This window comes from Palaemon carinicauda, chromosome 16 (assembly GCF_036898095.1).
Source record: "Palaemon carinicauda isolate YSFRI2023 chromosome 16, ASM3689809v2, whole genome shotgun sequence".
In the NCBI taxonomy this organism is placed as follows: Eukaryota; Metazoa; Arthropoda; class Malacostraca; order Decapoda; family Palaemonidae; genus Palaemon; species Palaemon carinicauda.
The window spans coordinates 87,509,855-87,527,299 of record NC_090740.1 but is presented as its reverse complement, the minus strand read 5'-3'; positions in this window follow the sequence as shown (position 1 = coordinate 87,527,299).

The window sequence follows — 17,445 nt, the reverse complement described above, 5'->3', positions numbered from 1 at the left end:
TGGAGTATCGCAGCTAGACAAATCCTTCCATAAACACCTACAATAGTTTATTTCGACATTAGTCGTGTTCAAGTCACCGATGAAAGAAAAAGTAATTTGAGATATGGTTCGATGTAAAATAATAACAAGAATAAACACCATACATGACTTATACCGTCCTAGATGACATTCAGAGAGAGAGAGAGAGAGAGAGAGAGAGAGAGAGAGAGAGAGAGAGAGAGAGAGAGAGAGAGAGAGAGAGAGAGCGATTCGGCCTGAATATTTTGTTTTCAATATATTTGCAGTACGTTGGTCAAAATGTGCCCGTAACTTTTTGAGTTAAGCTTGTGACAAACAACTAGGGAGAGGTGAAAACATTACCTCCTTGGCGGAGGTAATAATAATAATAATAATAATAATAATAATAATAATAATAATAATAATAATAATAATAATAATAATAATAATAATTGGACCAAAACGTAAATTTTGAGAGAGTTCTGTCGAGGTGAGTATTGTTCCGCCCACTGAGCCCTTCTATAATTTTGAATTGCAAGATAGTTTTCTGGCTTTATTAAACCTAATTATTTCTTCTCACCTTTTAAATTCCTGGAATTTATCCTTTTATCCAAACTTACCAAAATCTTGTAATCTTTCCAGGAACCATATTATTACTTCCATTCTTGCCTATTTGTCTTTCAACAATTCCAACTCTTAGTGAGATGAAGATTCACTTCACTAACATCATGTCTCTAGAGAATGGAACCTGTAATGTTTCTCAAAATGATATATATTTTGAAATTAAGTTTTATGTAAGTGGGTGATATAAACTCAACGCTATCTTTTATCATTTATTATGGAGAGAGAGAGAGAGAGAGAGAGAGAGAGAGAGAGAGAGAGAGAGAGAGAGAGAGAGAGAGAGAGAGAGAGAGAGAGAGAGAAAAGGGGTGACATGGTCTGAGGGTGGTGAGAGCGAGAACGGCTGAGAGTGAGAGGGGGTGAGAGCGAGAAGGGGTGAGAGCGAGAAGGGGTGAGAGAGGGAGAGAATAGTGAGAGTCAAAGAAGATTGGGGGGCCAAGATGTTCATTCCATACCAGTTAGGTTACAAATGAACTCTTTATGATTAGTTAGCCTCTTGACTCTGCGTTATCCATTTCAATATTAAAATTACAAACTTAATTTCTAACTAAGCTGATATTATTTAGTTACTGATAATCTGTTGCACTACGTCTTTATAGTGCGATTTGTGAAACAACATGAAAATAAAAATATAGTCACGCTATTTTTTAAGGATTAAGACACCAAAGATTTAGATATATAAAACAGAATTATATTTGATTAAGAACTAATTTTGGGTTCGTAAACAAATGCACAAAAGCTATCTAGAATATGGTACCAATGGAGCAAGGGTTGGGTGTGCTTTAAAGAACTTAATTTCAAGGTTGTAAGCAATGTTTTTCTTCCTTTTGCTTAAATTTTCAGTTCGTATTGTATCGTTTCTTTTTTTACGGTATATGTGTTTATTTTTCGAGTTTCATTACCCCGGTTTTTTGTACAGATTACTGGAAAATGTAAATGAAAATGTAGCAGCTGGACAATTTATACAGAGAGGTAAAGACAAAACCAGGTGGAGGCAATTGATAGCCCACATCGAGTACATGGCACCTAGATAGATTACCCTGTTTATTTCTGATCGCCTTTCCATCAATAGTGATTTTAAAAACATCGGTTTCTCTGGAATTTACCTTTCTTTGGTTTGATATTGGGTGGTATTAGCCTACTGATTTCTCTGATATACAGTTTATGTCCGGACGAAGACCAGAAGCAATGTGAAATTATCTTATGTTGGATATAGGATGACACCAATATTTAAAAGAAAAAATGAGAATCAGGCAGTCTCTCATCTAATATCGTTAAAGTAATTATACTTTGATAAAGTGTTTTTATTTATTTATTTTTTTTGGAGACCTGTTATTTCTGAGGAAGTTGTTTAAAATACTTGAGGTTGGTAGTACTTTGAAAATTGCTCGCATGTTTGCACTTCAGAATCTGACTATTATTCTAAACTGATGGAAAAAAAAACAACTTGATATATTATCTGACACCATTGTTCAATTGGCTCAGTGTGCATGGTGTTTAGAATATTTTGTAAGCCTTTTAGGCTGGGTGCCCACTTAACTCACATTTCCTGATAACCTATGTCTTGGGTTATGTCAAGAACATAGTGGCCAAACGCAACTCGGGGCCGTTCTCACATAGAGGATCAAAACCCCTGTTTCACGCAACGTTCAACTCTGTCTCACATAAATCTACATTAGGCATTTAGATGGGTGGTCAAGCATATTCAGACTTTCAAGAAATTTTGCAGGGACTATTGCAATATTTCAAGAAACATATGTAAAAACCAAACATTTCATTATTACAATATGTATCTCTAAAGTAATATGGAATGTACACAGACAAACCGAAAAAAATCTTTATTTTAACATATTTCTCTTTGCAAACAAAGTCGTCCCAGGAAAAAAATAACGAATCTATTATTACATATTGCATTTTAAATGCGTCCTTGTTACATACGCTTTTTTTTAGCCAAAGTTTACGTTATATGAAAATAGATACCAAAACTTTTCTAGCCGTTTGAAACTGATAAATCCAAATAAGCAAGTGATGATTTTTTCTCCTAACAAATTCCAAACTTATTGTAAAAGATAAAGTGACTTTAAATTTTCATAGAAAATTTAAAGGTATTTGTTCAAATGTAGTTCGAAGTTGATATTTATTATTTTTTTTGCATATTTGCTCATTTGTTTATTTACTTGTTTAACTAGAAAGTGGCTGACAAGAGTGTTCTTTAATTGGTCGCTGCACATTGTTAAGCATAAAAACAAATGCTTGAATGTAAGTGAGCAAGTCGCCAAAGAAAAAAAAAATGTTAAATAGTGATATTTGGTATTTACTCTATATTTTGTAAAGGTGATAATGTAAAGCATTCTGGTAATATATATAGCTTACAGGAGTTCCACTCAGATGCGTATAAAAACATTGAAGAAAAGGAAATTTAACTAAATGATGAAGATTTACTAAGTAAAGTAAGAGGACTAGATCTATATGCAAGGGAGACCAAATTTCATGAGTGCTGACCAAAGCAGTTTTTAGTGAGACGAATACCTTAGCAGTGTTGCACCATCACAGAAAATGAGGAAACATCAGACAAGAGAAGGTGTATAGAGAAAGCATTTTCGCATTTACGATTTTATAAAAAATGAAGTTATTCACAAAGAGCGGGTTCTAAAACTTTGTTATTTAGGAATTTGTATAATGAGAACCTATGCAACAATAACAATAATGAACAAGCTTGTGAAATAACTAGTTAATCTCAGGTTAAAGATTGAACATTGCTCTGACCTGAAAGACAGCATCGATATCTGATCATCCCCATATAAAGACACTGTTATTTTGTAAATATTTGGAATCACTGAAAACAATTGTTCTTTCTGCTTATGATTTGTGAGATGAAGACTGAATCAAAGAAGTTAGTCTTGAGCTCTACACTAGATTACACAATGTCTTCAAAGAAACCAAGGCCCTTTTTTGGCCCACCAAATCTAGTAACATTCCTTATCCAATTTAGGAAATTACTGCTTATGTTCTTCAATCTGTATTTACGCTAATGTGTGGTAAGAGGGACCCATCAGATCGAGAATTAATATTAGTACTATCAGTTAGTTAAGATATGCGTAAAGCAGCAACAGGTGGGCAGTGGAAGATAAAAATGCATATTCTACTATATATGACACTCCCCAATCTCTTCAAATCTAAACAATCAACTACTTTCCTAAACAAACTATGTAAGTATGAGTAATATGCTTTTTCTCTTGGATTGGAAACTGTCCTTGCATATACATGTTGAAATTGTTTCAGTAAATAGTAATAGTGATGCGGTTAAGGATCAACCTGAAGGAACAGTGTTTCATGGAGACTGAGACAACTTTGATCACCTGGTGTCTGATGTTTATGGAACAGGTTCAGTTCAAAGCACAGTCGGAATCTACATGAAAGAATTTGGATTCTATAAAGATGATGGCCTGAAATTAGTCTCTCATATGACTGAACCCATTCCTGAGAAGAATGAAAAGTCTAGTTTAAGAATTTCCACTATACTACCGGAGAAAAGGACCTGAAAAACCAACCCTCATAGACCCTTCAAACTGTGATGAAATTTTTGTTTCTATATTGTTGCCTATCATATGCCATTTGAGGGTTAATTTATCCCTGTTATATCAGGATCTGTGTCTAGTAGGCTACTCCCAGTACTTCAAAGCGGAAATGGAGGATCCTCACCCTGCCAGTGGGAAGGGGGAAGACCCGCCCTGGGGAAGATGGGAGCCTAACCCTCCCAGCAGAAAGAGGGGAGCCCCGCCCTGCCAGAACGAAGGGGGGAGCCCTGCCCATCCAGTGGGAAGGGGGAGCTCTTCCCTTCCAGCAGAAAGGGGGAGCCCCACCCTGCCAGAGACAAGGGGTGGGGGAACCCAGCCGTACCAGTGCGAAAGAGGAAGACACTCATTGCCATCAGGAAGAGGGAGCCCTGCCCTGCAAGCGGAAGGGGGAAGCTGTGCCCTATCAGCGGGAAGGAGGAGTCATGCCAGCGGGAATGGGGAGCTCGGCCAGCTATCAGGAAGGGCGGACCCCTGTCCTGCCAGCGGGAGCGGGGGAGCCCTGCCCTGCCAGTAGGAAGGGGGAACACCCACCCTGCCTGCAGGAATAGGGAGTCCTGACCTGCCAGTAGGAAGGGGGGAGCTCCGCCAAGCAATTGGTAAGGGGGGAGCCTTACCCTCCAGCAGGAAAGGGGGAGATCCGCTTGCCAGCAAGAAAGGGGGAGCCCCGCCTGCCAGCGGGAACTAGAGAGCCCCGCCCTGCCAGTAGGAAGGGGGAAGACCCACCCTGCCTGCAGGAATAGGAAGTCATGACCTGCCAGTAGGAAGGGGGGAGCTCCGCCAAGCAAGCGGTAGGGGGGGGGGAGCCCTGCCCTCCAGCGGGAAAGGGGGAGATCCGCTTGCCAGCAAGAAAGGGGAAGCTCCGCCTTCCAGCGGGAACTAGGGAGCCCCGCCCTGCCAGAACGAAGGGGAAAACCGCGCCCTGCCAATGAAAAGGGGGAACCCACGCCCTACCAGCGGGAACTAGGGAGCCCTGCCCTGCCAGTAGGAAGGGGGAAGACCCACCCTGCCTGCAGGAATAGGAAGTCATGACCTGCCAGTAGGAAGGGGGGAGCTCCGCCAAGCAAGCGGTAGGGGGGAGCCCTGCCCTCCAGCGGGAAAGGGGGAGATCCGCTTGCCAGCAAGAAAGGGGGAGCTCCGCCTTCCAGCGGGAAATAGGGAGCCCCGCCCTGCCAGAACGAAGGGGAAAACCGCGCCCTGCCAATGAAAAGGGGAACTCACGCCCTACCAGCGGGAACTAGGGAGCCCTGCCCTACCAGTGGGAATGGGGAAGCCCTACCCTGCTAGCAAAAAGGGGGAGCCCTGCCCTGACAGTAGGTACAAGGGAGTCCCACCCAGCGGGCAGCAAAGGGGGAGCCCGGCCTGCCAGTGGGAAGGGTAGAGCCCTGCCCTACCAGCTGAAAAGGGGAAGCCCGACCCTGCCATTGGGAAGGTGGGAGCCTTCCTTGCTAGCGGGAGGGGGACACCCCTTTTAGCGGGAAGGGGGAGGCCCAGATCTGCCAGCAAGATGTAGGGGGAAACCCTGCCCTGACAGCAGGAAGGGTGGAGCCCCACTCTGCCAGTGGGAAGGGGGGAGTCCTTCCCTGCCAGCGGGAGGGAGTAAGCCCTGCCCTGTCAGTGGGACAGGGGGAGCCACGCCTTGCCAGGGGGAAGGGTGAACCCCAGGCATGCCAGCAGGAATGGGGAGCCCAGCCCTGACAGTAGGAAGGGTGGAGCCCAGTCAAGCCAGCAGTAAGGGGGGAGCCTCGTCCTGCCAGCAGGAAAGGGGGAGACCTACCTGCCAGCAGGAAAGGGGAAGCCCCGCCTGTCAGCGGGAAGGGTGGAACCCTGCCCTACCAGCGGGAGAGGAGAAGCACCACCCTACCAACAGGAAGGGGGGAGCCTGCCATGCTAGCAGAGAGGGGAGGCCCCCCTTCCATGGTGAAGGGGGAACCCCGCCCTGCCAGCGGGAAGGGGAAATCCCAGATCTGCCAGCGCGATGTAAGAGGAAACCCCGCCCTACCAGTGGGAAGGGTGTAGCCCTGCCCTGCCTTTGGGAATGGGGGAGTCCTTCCCTGCCAGCGTGTAGGGGTGAGCCCCGCCCTGCCAGCGGGACAGGTGGAGCCCCGCCTTGCCAGCGGGAAGGCGGAATCCCCGCCCTGTCAGCGGGAAGGGGGAGCGTGCGCTAGCCAGCGGAAGAAGGATCTTTGCCTTGCCAGCAGAAAAGGGGGAGCCTAGCTCTGCTAGCGGGAAGGGGGAATCCCAGATCTGCCAGCGCGATGTAAGAGGAAACCCCGCCCAACCAGTGGAAAGGGTCAAGCCCTGCCCTGCCTGTGGGTAGGGGGAGTCCTTCCCTGCCAGCGGGAAGGGGTGAGCCCCGCCCTGCCAGCGGGATAGGTGGAGCCCCGCCCAACCAGCGGGAAGGCGGAATCCCCGCCCTGCCAGCGGGAAGGCGGAATCTCGCCCTGTAAGCGGGAAGTGGGAGCGTGCCCTGCTAGCGGCTCCTCCTTCCAGCGGAAGAGGGATCTCCGCCTTGCCAGCAGAAAAGGGGGAGCCTAGCTCTGCTAGCGGGAAGGGGGAAGCCCTGCCCTACCAGCGGGACGGGGGAAAACCTGCTGTGACAGCAGGAAGGGGTAACCCCGCTTTGGCAGTGGGAAGGGTGGAGACCCGCCCTCCCTTGTGAAGGGGGGGAACTAGCCCTGCCAGTAGAAAGAGGGAAACCACGTCCTACATATGGGAAGGGGGACCCCACCGTGCCAGCAGGAAGGGTTGAGCCCCACCATGACATAGGAAAGGGGACAGCCCTGCCCTCCCAGCAAGTAGGAGGAGCCCTGCCCTGCTAGCGGAGGGGGGTATCCACACCCTGCCAGTGGGAAGGGGGAGGCCCCGCCCAGCCAGTGGGAAGGGGGAGCCCCATCTTGCAAGCTGGAAGGGGGAAGACCCCTCCCAGCTAGCATTAAGTGTGCAGCCCCACCGAGACAACAATATTGAGTTCCGGTATATAGCTTATTCCTAAAAATCATGAAGGCCTTTTTGAAATCACTAACAGGCTCCATAATCCAAAATAGTCTTCAATCCTCACCCTACTCCTTGTTCGACTCCAATTTATCTTTTCTCATCAATAGGAAAGTTGAATACTTTCTTGTCAGAGTTCCAAAAGTTTCTTAGTCTCTCTGTTAGGAGAATTATGGAATACCGGCGCATTCCCAAATCGTCTTCAAATTGTTATTCATCTCACGCAGAAAATGTTAGATAAGGTAAAAAGATTGTTTTCATACTTTACATGTTTTTATCACTGACTGACCATAAGGCTATTAAAAAGGAAACAAGATTTGGGTTTTGCAGAAAATACTTTGGTGAAAGTTGAGATAATTGGTGAGTGTGCGACCTTTAAAGAAAACCAAAATACCTCATTATGAAGGGATTAACGACTAGTGTAATCAGGAAGGCAGTCATATTAATCAAAACTAGAATCTTGAAGATTAATTACTGATTTATTTAAAAATACTGAGACAGAAAATTTAGGAAGTAGAAGGAGAAAGGAAGGAGAACTGGAGAGAAGAAATAAAGAATCCGAAAAGGAGAACTAGTTATTATATATTTATAATTTACGATAGGGCAGATTTAAAAGGAGAGAGTAAATTCTCAAATGTTGACGATCCAAAAATAAAGATTGGTCAGAATAAGGCAGAAATTGCAAAGAAGTAGCGAATATTGAAGGACCAGAGAAAGATCTAAATTTCTCCAATCCGAAGTAATTTTTTCTTCTCTCTAAAAATAGGAAGGATTTCTGAGGGGAGGCACTCCAATTAGATGTCTTCTTTTTGGAAATCCCCAATAGGAACAAAATCCAAAATAATCTTCAAAATTCTCCCAACTCGTTGTTCAACTATAATTTGTCTTTCGTCAGCAATAGGAATGTTGAATGCTTTCCTGTCAGAGCTCCAAAAGATTCTTAGTCATTCTGTTAGGAAAAATATGGAAAACTGGTGCATTCCCAAACCCGCTTCAAATTGTCATTCGTCTTGAGCAGGAATGTTAGAAAAGGTTAAAAGATTGTTTTATTCGTTATTATGATCAACCCAAATTTGCAAGATTTTAATACTGTCTTGCCTCTGAAGCAACTCAAAAGGAAACAAGATTTGGGTGATGCAGAAAATGCTTTGGTGAAAGTTAAGAGAATTTTTGAGTTTACGACTTTGGAAGAAAACCAAAATATATTGTCAAAAAAGAATCAACGACAAGTGGAATCAAGAAGGCAGTTATGAAAAGCTAAACAAGAATCTTCAACACTAATAATGGCTTTATTTGAAGGGATTTGGACAGATAATACAGGATGAAGAGGGAGACAGGGAGAACGGGGGAGAAGAAATAAAGAATCCGAATAGGAGAACTAGTTATTATTTGTTGATCACTTTACAATTGTGCAGATTTTAATTGAGAAAGTATAGTCCATAATGTTAGATACAAAAATAAAGATTGTGCAGAATAAGGCGAAAACTGCACAAAAGTAGAGAATATTTAAGGATCAGAGAAAGGTCAAATTCTTCAACCTGATTTTTTTTCCCTCTAAAAGGAAAACCTTCTAAGGAGAGACACTCAAATTGGATGTCTTCCTGTTAGCACACTTTTATAGGAAAAATAATTGTCTAGGACCGACGAAGAAACTGGTTTGGGATCGGAGATGTTTGGTTTACAGCGTCCTGGATTTGAACTTCCGGCTTCAGTTTCGGTCTGTCTGTCGTCAGTGTCCGTGTCACCCAACACAAGTAAGAGCTTTTAAAAGATGAAATCAATGCTCCGCTCCCCTTTCGGACTTGCAACGCATGGACCCGTGGTCCACCTAGTATTTATGTTGGTCATTCTAAATCATCATCGTCAGGAAAGGCAATTTGAGACACAAGACCTCTTACGGTAGTTATGAAAAATATATTTTAATTGCAAAGGGATCAATGGTTCAATTGGGTTCTGTCGTCATGAAAAAACTTCAAGATAATTGTCAAAAGAAATTTGACCAAGAAGCGCAACAGCAGGAGGAGAAGAACAGGTGAAACGCATACTCTGAGGAAAGAGTTCGTTGCTCTTCATCAGGACCCCTGAAAGGTTGATACGCAATCGGGACGTCAAAACGAAAGTTAGCTTTCGGGAAAAGTAGGAACGGGGTACCTTCAAACGTACAAACACACACACGCACACACACGCTTATATATATGTATATATATATATATATATATATATATATATATATATATATATACATACATATATATATATATATATATATATATATATATATATATATTATATATATATATATATATATATATATATACATATATATATATATATATAAATATATATATATATATATATATATATATATATATATATATATATATATATATATATATATATATATATATATATATATGTATACATATATATATATATATATATATATATATATATATATATATATATATATATATATATATATATATATATGTATATATATATATTTATATATATATATATATATATATATATATATATATATATATATATATATATATATATATATATATATACATATATATATATATATATATATATATATATATATATATATATATATATATATATATATATATGTATATATATATATATATATATATATATATATATATATCTATATCTATATATATATATATATATATATATATATATATATATATATATATATATATATATATATATATATATATATATATATATATATGTATATATATATATATATATATATATATATATATATATATATATATATATATATATATATATATATGTATATATATATATATATATATATATATATATATATATATATATATATATATATATATATATACATATATATATATATATATATATATATATATATATATATATATATATATATATATATATATATATACATATTTTTGGGCTCAAGCCATGTCGTCCTGATGGAAGTTCCTATAGGGTAGCTTCCTAGGGTATATTACAACTACGGCGATATTCCCAGAGAATTTACCTTAAGGTGCCAGAATTCTAACTCCTGGAGCGAGTATCCCTCGTGAAAGGGATATCGCGACATATCAGAGGACGTATTCTTGACACGCCACATGGCAATCTGCATCCTGGACAGAGATTTCGTCTCGTAGGAGGCGATTGGCAAGAAACGAATTCGGGAAAGAAAAAGGGGAGCCAATCCTGGCGCCATCTGTATTCCTTTTTGCGTAGCTTAACAACTCGGTGTTTTTTTCCTGTGTTTCTCGCAAATCTTGGATTTATTCTACTTTTCATGGCTTCTCCGTCTTCGTCGGCCTCTGATAAGTTGAGTATAATGTCTTTTATGTATAAATGTAGGCTCTTGGTAAAATTTTGAGTGATTAATAGGATTAATCTTTGATACAAGAGCCGTAGCCTACCGGAGGCGTCCTAGACGCTGTCGCTCGCTAGGTATAAGTTTAGTTAGTCAGAGCGACATTCCCGGTTGTTTTGCTTTAATAAATTTTAGCTATTTAGCATTACATAGGATTTCCTTTCGTGCTTAGTATTATTTTGGCGAAGTATTCGCCATTCTGGCCTACGCTAAGCCATGTAGCCTAGTCGTTTGGTCCTAGTACTTCATGCATGATTTTGGTTTTTCCGAGTGTAATAAAATTTTATTGAAGCTTTAGGCTATGTTTTATACATTTAAGACTGTGTGGAATATTTCCAAGATAGTATACGAGTGAGTTTCGGTGATTTAGGTAATCGATTCTCTTGGTGCCTAGGCTAAGTTGCTTATGGAGCCTTAGTATACTTTATCATACTCCCCGGTTGCTTTCTTTTCTTCGGAGAAGGTATGCAATCCCTTTCCCTCTGTTTAAGCCTTGGGCTTATCCCTAAGTGGTTTTTTCCGAATTTATTTTCGATAAAACTATACTGGGGTGTTACTGTACCTTCCTGTTCCTGTAGTATGGTTCAAAGAGGGACAGAACAACAGAGTTTTTTAGTCTGAGTCTGCGTTTGTCTGTCTTGGGGCAGAGTCTCCCTCGCTGGCCTGACACAGACAAAGGGGGCTTATATATATATATATGTATATATATATATATATATATATATATATATATATATATATATATATATATATATATATATATATATATATATATATATATATATATATATATATATATATATATATATATATATATACATATTTTTGGGCTCAAGCCATGTCGTCCTGATGGAAGTTCCTATAGGGTAGCTTCCTAGGGTATATTACAACTACGGCGATATTCCCAGAGAATTTACCTTAATGTACCAGAATTCTAACTCCTGGAGCGAGTATCCCTCGTGAAACGGATATCGCGACATATCAGAGGACATATTCTTGACACGCCACATGGCAATCTGCATCCTGGACAGAGATTTCGTCTCGTAGGAGGCGATTGGCAAGAAACGAATTCGGGAAAGAAAAAGGGGAGCCGCTCCCAAGGCTTCCCTATCCTCCGATTCGTATGCGTGCCTGGCGCCAATCCTGGCGCCATCTGTATTCCATTTTGCGTAGCTTAACAACTCGGTGTTTTTTTCCTGTGTTTCTCGCAAATCTTGGATTTATTCTACTTTTCATGGCTTCTCCGTCTTCGTCGGCCTCTGATAAGTTGAGTATAATGTCTTTTATGTATAAATGTAGGCTCTTGGTAAAATTTTGAGTGATTAATAGGATTAATCTTTGATACAAGAGCCGTAGCCTACCGGAGGCGTCCTGGACGCTGTTGCTCGCTAGGTATAAGTTTAGTTAGTCAGAGCGACATTCCCGGTTGTTTTGCTTTAATAAATTTTAGCTATTTAGCATTACATAGGATTTCCTTTCGTGCTTAGTATTGTTTTGGCGAAGTATTCGCCATTGTGGCCTAAGCTAGGCCATGTAGCCTAGTCGTTTGGTCCTAGTACTTCATGCATGATTTTGGTTTTTCCGAGTGTAATAAAATTTTATTGAAGCTTTAGGCTATGTTTTATACATTTAAGACTGTGTGGAATATTTCCAAGATAGTATACGAGTGAGTTTCGGTGATTTAGGTGATCGATTCTCTTGGTGCCTAGGCTAAGTTGCTTATGGAGCCTTAGTATACTTTATCATACTCCCCGGTTGCTTTCTTTTCTTCGGAGAAGGTATGCAATCCCTTTCCCTCTGTTTAAGCCTTGGGCTTATCCCTAAGTGGTTTTTTCCGAATTTATTTTCGATAAAACTATACTGGGGTGTTACTGTACCTTCCTGTTCCTGTAGTATGGTTCAAAGAGGGACAGAACAACAGAGTTTTTTAGTCTGAGTCTGCGTTTGTCTGGCTTGGGGCAGAGTCTCCCTCGCTGGCCTGACACAGACAAAGGGGGCTTAGCCTCCTTAGGTCACTACCGAAGGTTTCTGTGGATATGATTCCTTCTTTTGTGATCTACCAGACTAGTCCTTGTTGCTGTTCTCGGGGGAGGATAAGTTTCTTTCCCTGGGAGTAGCAACACCTTCCTTGCTTTGGTGCTCTGGGAGCTGGCAAGTATTGCTGGCCTTCCCCCTTAGATCTCCCTTAGGCTAAGATAAGTTTCTTGGCTGCGGGTGATCTGTCACTAAAGCAAGGTTGGTAGGACCCTCTTGTCCCTTCCCCCTCTTTCTCCGTAATGGCCTAGCCATTACAGTACTGTACGTCGTTCTACATCTGGACCTAGTATAGGTTAGGATGTGGAATTGACTCAGCCCCTTGCCGGCCGGCAGAGCTGCCGGCCGGCAAGGGTCTTATATTTTTGAGTGCTGCCCGGACCTCTCTTGGTCCCTCATCCATGCCTGCCTGTAGAGCCAGACGGCATTGGTCAGGAAGCCTGAATTAGATTCTCCCCTTCCTTATATGCACTCTTTCGGATTGCCGGGCTTGGAGGTTGTGTACACTCTTATCCCGGCATCCATTCTATTTTTCTTCTAGTGCTGTACCCGACCCGGCTGCCGGCCTATGAGGCCGGCAGCCGGGCGGGTGTAGTCCTCTGGTTCTTTTGCTGCCGGCTGGCATCGGTCTTGTACCTTTGCCGGCCGGCTTATGTCAGCCCTTGTCTGCCGGTCACCAAGAGTGTGGCCGGCAGCTGGGTACTACCTTGTGTAGTTGCCGGCCGACATTGGCTGTTGCCGGCCGGCAGCAACATGCATTTGAACCAGAGTGCTGCCGCCTTATAGCTGTTAAGTAGTATACTTTAAAGCTAGTTATTGTGTGTGGCCGGCCGGCAAGTGCCGGCCGGCACGTATCCCCCTATACTGTACTAGTATTCTTCAGTATAACATATACAGTAAGAAGAAAACTATGGTAAGGGTTTTGGTACAGCACTGTGTGTTCTAACACTTTTGTGTTTTCTTGCACAGTCCTTTGCTGTTGCCCTACAGATAGGAAAGTGAGTTCTTTCCTGTCTATTATCCAGGTTTTTAAAATCATTGCTTAGGTGTGAGCTCCACCTGTTTCCTCTGGAAACTTTGCATTGGTTACTCTAGAAGAGATTAACCATTTGATTTTATTATCTGGAAGGCTGCAGCAATGGGTTGTGAGGGAAACACAAGTGTGTGTCTTTCCTTTCTGAATTGTTATGCTATATTATGCATATCCAGTGATACATAGTTCACTTGATACTCATGGAAATTTCTTCTCTTTACAGAAGGACACTCCGAAGTGCGGAAGTGCTTTCTGCACGTCCGCAGCAAGAACCTCTGCGGACATGAGTTTTGTAGGAGACACGCAGCATACGCTGTCTCCAAGGATGATCTCCGGTATTGGGACCCTCAGGTATGTACTGTGTGCACTAACCTGATTACTGAGACCTTTGATTCCCCTAGGACGGAGGAATCAAGGGATATAGCTAGGAAGAAGCTTCGTACCTGGGTAAGGGGCTTCCAAAAGAACACTTCTGGCCCTTATCTTCCAAGTGAGAAGATGCGGGCGTATCTTTTCCCTAAGGCATCAGCTGATGCAGTGATTCCCCAGCCTCAAGAGGAGATCCCCTAAGTTCAGATCCAGGTGGATGCTGAAGTCGCGGTCGCGATGCAAGACATCCAGTTAGATGACAGGATGTCTGATGTGGACGAGTGTCTGGAGGAAGACCTCCTGGCAGAAGCCCAGGATGAAGTTCAAGCCCCAGACGTTGTAGAGGTAGACGTCGACGAGGGTGTCGGCTACTCCGGTTCAGATTCCGGAGCCTATTCCCTCAACATCGGCCGGTCTCCCAGTAGAGCTGGGACAGGCCCTCTCTTCTATTGTTGGAATGATCCAACAAATGCAGAAGGAGAATCAGGAGAAGGTGGCTGCAATGGAACTGCGGATGCAGTGCCTTGCAGAATCACATGGGCCCCAGAAAAAGCTCAATGTGAAAGACCTTCCCTTGTGCTCAGATGCTAACCCATGGAGGTATGCTGAGCACATGCCGATGACGACTGGAAAGATCGTCTTCTCGGATAAGCTGGGCTCAGTTCCCCTGGAGGAGGTGGAATTCTGGCCCAGCAAGGCATCATATCCGGACTGTTATGTCGGCTGAGGAAGGAACCAGCTTCAAAGGAGGAGACAGAGCCGAAGGAGGTCATAGTGATGGACCATGCTAAGGCTCAAGCTCTACTTTCATCCTCGATGAAAGAGAGGGGCTTCTCTAACTCAAAGGTAGCCGCATTGAACAGGAAGCTCCCTTCCTTTGTGTCCTCGCCTACTAGAGCCTTCCCCTTTTTACAGAAAAGGTTTTCTGGCTGTACTAAAAGCAGTCGAGGCCGGCAAGCCTTGCCCCTCCCTAGAGGAGTGTAAACCCTTGTCGCTGGCCCTGCCTATGGACCACAAAGACTGGAAGGACGTCCATCTTACGTTCTCAGTTGGAAAGTTGGAGGCTGATATTGCCGGACGTCAGTTCGGCGAGGACCTCCCTAAGCTGTCTGACTTTCTTTGCGAAGAGAGTTCGATACAAAAGAAAGACTGGCTGCCTCACAATGTCTCTTCAGACTACTCTCGAACAATGGCAAGTGACCCCAAGGTCAATGAAATGTTCATGGTAGTGGCCAAGACTCATCTGGCCACAGTGACGAAGGACCTTTATGGCTTCGTCAAGGTAAGGAGAGCTTGTAGGGAGTTCATGTTTACCTCGGCTACGGTGAGGCACGAGCCAAGGAAACTAATCTCCTCCAACATTTGGGGAAAAAGACCTTTTCCCTACCGACTTGGTCAAAGAAGTTGTTGATAAGGACGCCTTGGAGAATAGAAACCCTTCTCCAGAAGTGTGGCCTGGCTATCAAAAGAAAGTCTTCCCCGGATGAGGGTCCTCAACCAAAGAGGAAGACTATGAGGACTAGGCTACCGTCTCGGCCAGCCAAGCTGTTAGACAGCAACAGCAACTGCAATTGCCATTGCCGCCAGTGCCCCAGATCGTGGCACAAACCCCGACCACTTTTCAGTGGGTACCCCAGGCCGTGTCGACACAGTCCACGGCATTCACCCCAGCGTTCGAAGGGCAGTCTACTTCCTTTCGAGCAAAGCCTAGAGAGCAGCCAGAGGCTCGTCTAGACGCCCCTCAAGGGGAAGGGGATTCAGGGGTGGTCGTGGTCAGGAAGGCAAGACCCTCAGGACGGCAGTCCAAGTGAGGTGATACCGGTAGGAGGGAGACTTCTGAAATTCGGGATCGGTGGACCTTCGATCCTGGGCCCACAGCCTACTCAAGAATGGACTGGGCGGGAGCTGGTACAGCACTCCACCCCCGTGCCTTCGGTTTTTCCAACACTCCACCCCCGTTATGGAGGAGTACGTTCACGAACTGTTGGAGAAAAAAGGTGATCCGAAGGGTGAAGCCCATCAATTTCTAAGGGAGGCTGTTTTGTGGTTCCCAAGAAAGACTCGGAAAAGCTCAGAGTCATTCTGGACTTATCGCCACTCAACAAGTTCATAGTGAATTGCAAATTCAAAATGCTAACACTGCAACACATAAGGACCTTACTGCCCAAAAGGGCATATTCCGTCTCTATAGACTTGTCAGACGCCCATTGGCACATTCCAATAAGCCATCGACTCTCCCCCTACCTAGGGTCAGGCTACAACGAAGATTATACGCCTTCGGAGCCATGCCATTCGGGCTAAACATAGCCCAAGGATTTTTACGAAGCTTGCGAGCGTAGCTCTCAAACAATTACGCCTAAAGGGAATTCAGGTAGTAGCCTACCTGGCGACCTGGTTGGGTGTGGGCAGCATCCGAGACAGAATGCTTGCAAGCTTCCAGTCAAGTGATACAGTTCCTAGAGTACCTAGGCTTTAAGATCAACAGAAAAAAGTTTCGACTTTCTCCATCTCAAAAGTTCCAGTGGCTGGGAATCCACTGGGACCTTTTGGTCACACCGTTTCTCCATCCCGTCGAAGAAAAGGAAGGAGATAGCGGGTTCTGTCAAGAGACTTCTAGATTCTGAAAGGATATCAAGACGCTAGCAGGAGAGGGGTACTGCGCTCTCTCCAGTTTGCTTCGGTGACAGACCCAGTGCTAAGAGCACAGCTAAAGGATGCAATCGGAGTTTGGAGAAGTTATGCATCAAACGCGCGAAGAGATCTGAGAAGACCAGCCGCTTCGGCTAAGTACTCTTCTCAGGCCTTGGTCCCAAGCCAGACATCTAAAGAAGTTGGTTCTTCTTCAGCCACCTCCCCCGTCGGTGACGATTCACTCAGACGCCTCGAAGGAGGGATGGGGAGGTCACTCTCATCGGAAAAAAAGTCCAGGGGACTTGGTCCAAGCTATTCAAGACCTTTCACATAAAACTTTCTAGAAGCTAGGGCAGTGCTCCTTACCTTAAAGAAAGTCTCCCCGCGTCACTCGATCCACATAAGGTTGGTGATGGACAGCGAGATAGTTGTAAGATACTTGAATCGACAAGGATCGAGGTCACCACCTCTCAACCAGGTGATGTTGGCCATTTTCCGATTGGCGGAAAAGAAGAAGTGGTACCTGTCGGCAGTTCACCTTCAAGGGGTCCGCAATGTGACAGCGGACGGTCTATCCAGGTTCACACCGATAGAGTCGGAATGGTCCTTAGACGCAGGATCATTCTCCTTCATTCTGAATCAGTCCAAGAACTGCAGATAGACCTCTTTGCGACGAAAGACAACAAGAAGTTGCCCCTGTACGTGCCCCGTACGAGGACCCCCTTAGCGGAAGCAGTGGACGCGATGTCCCTCGGCTGGAACAGATGGTCCAAGATTTATCT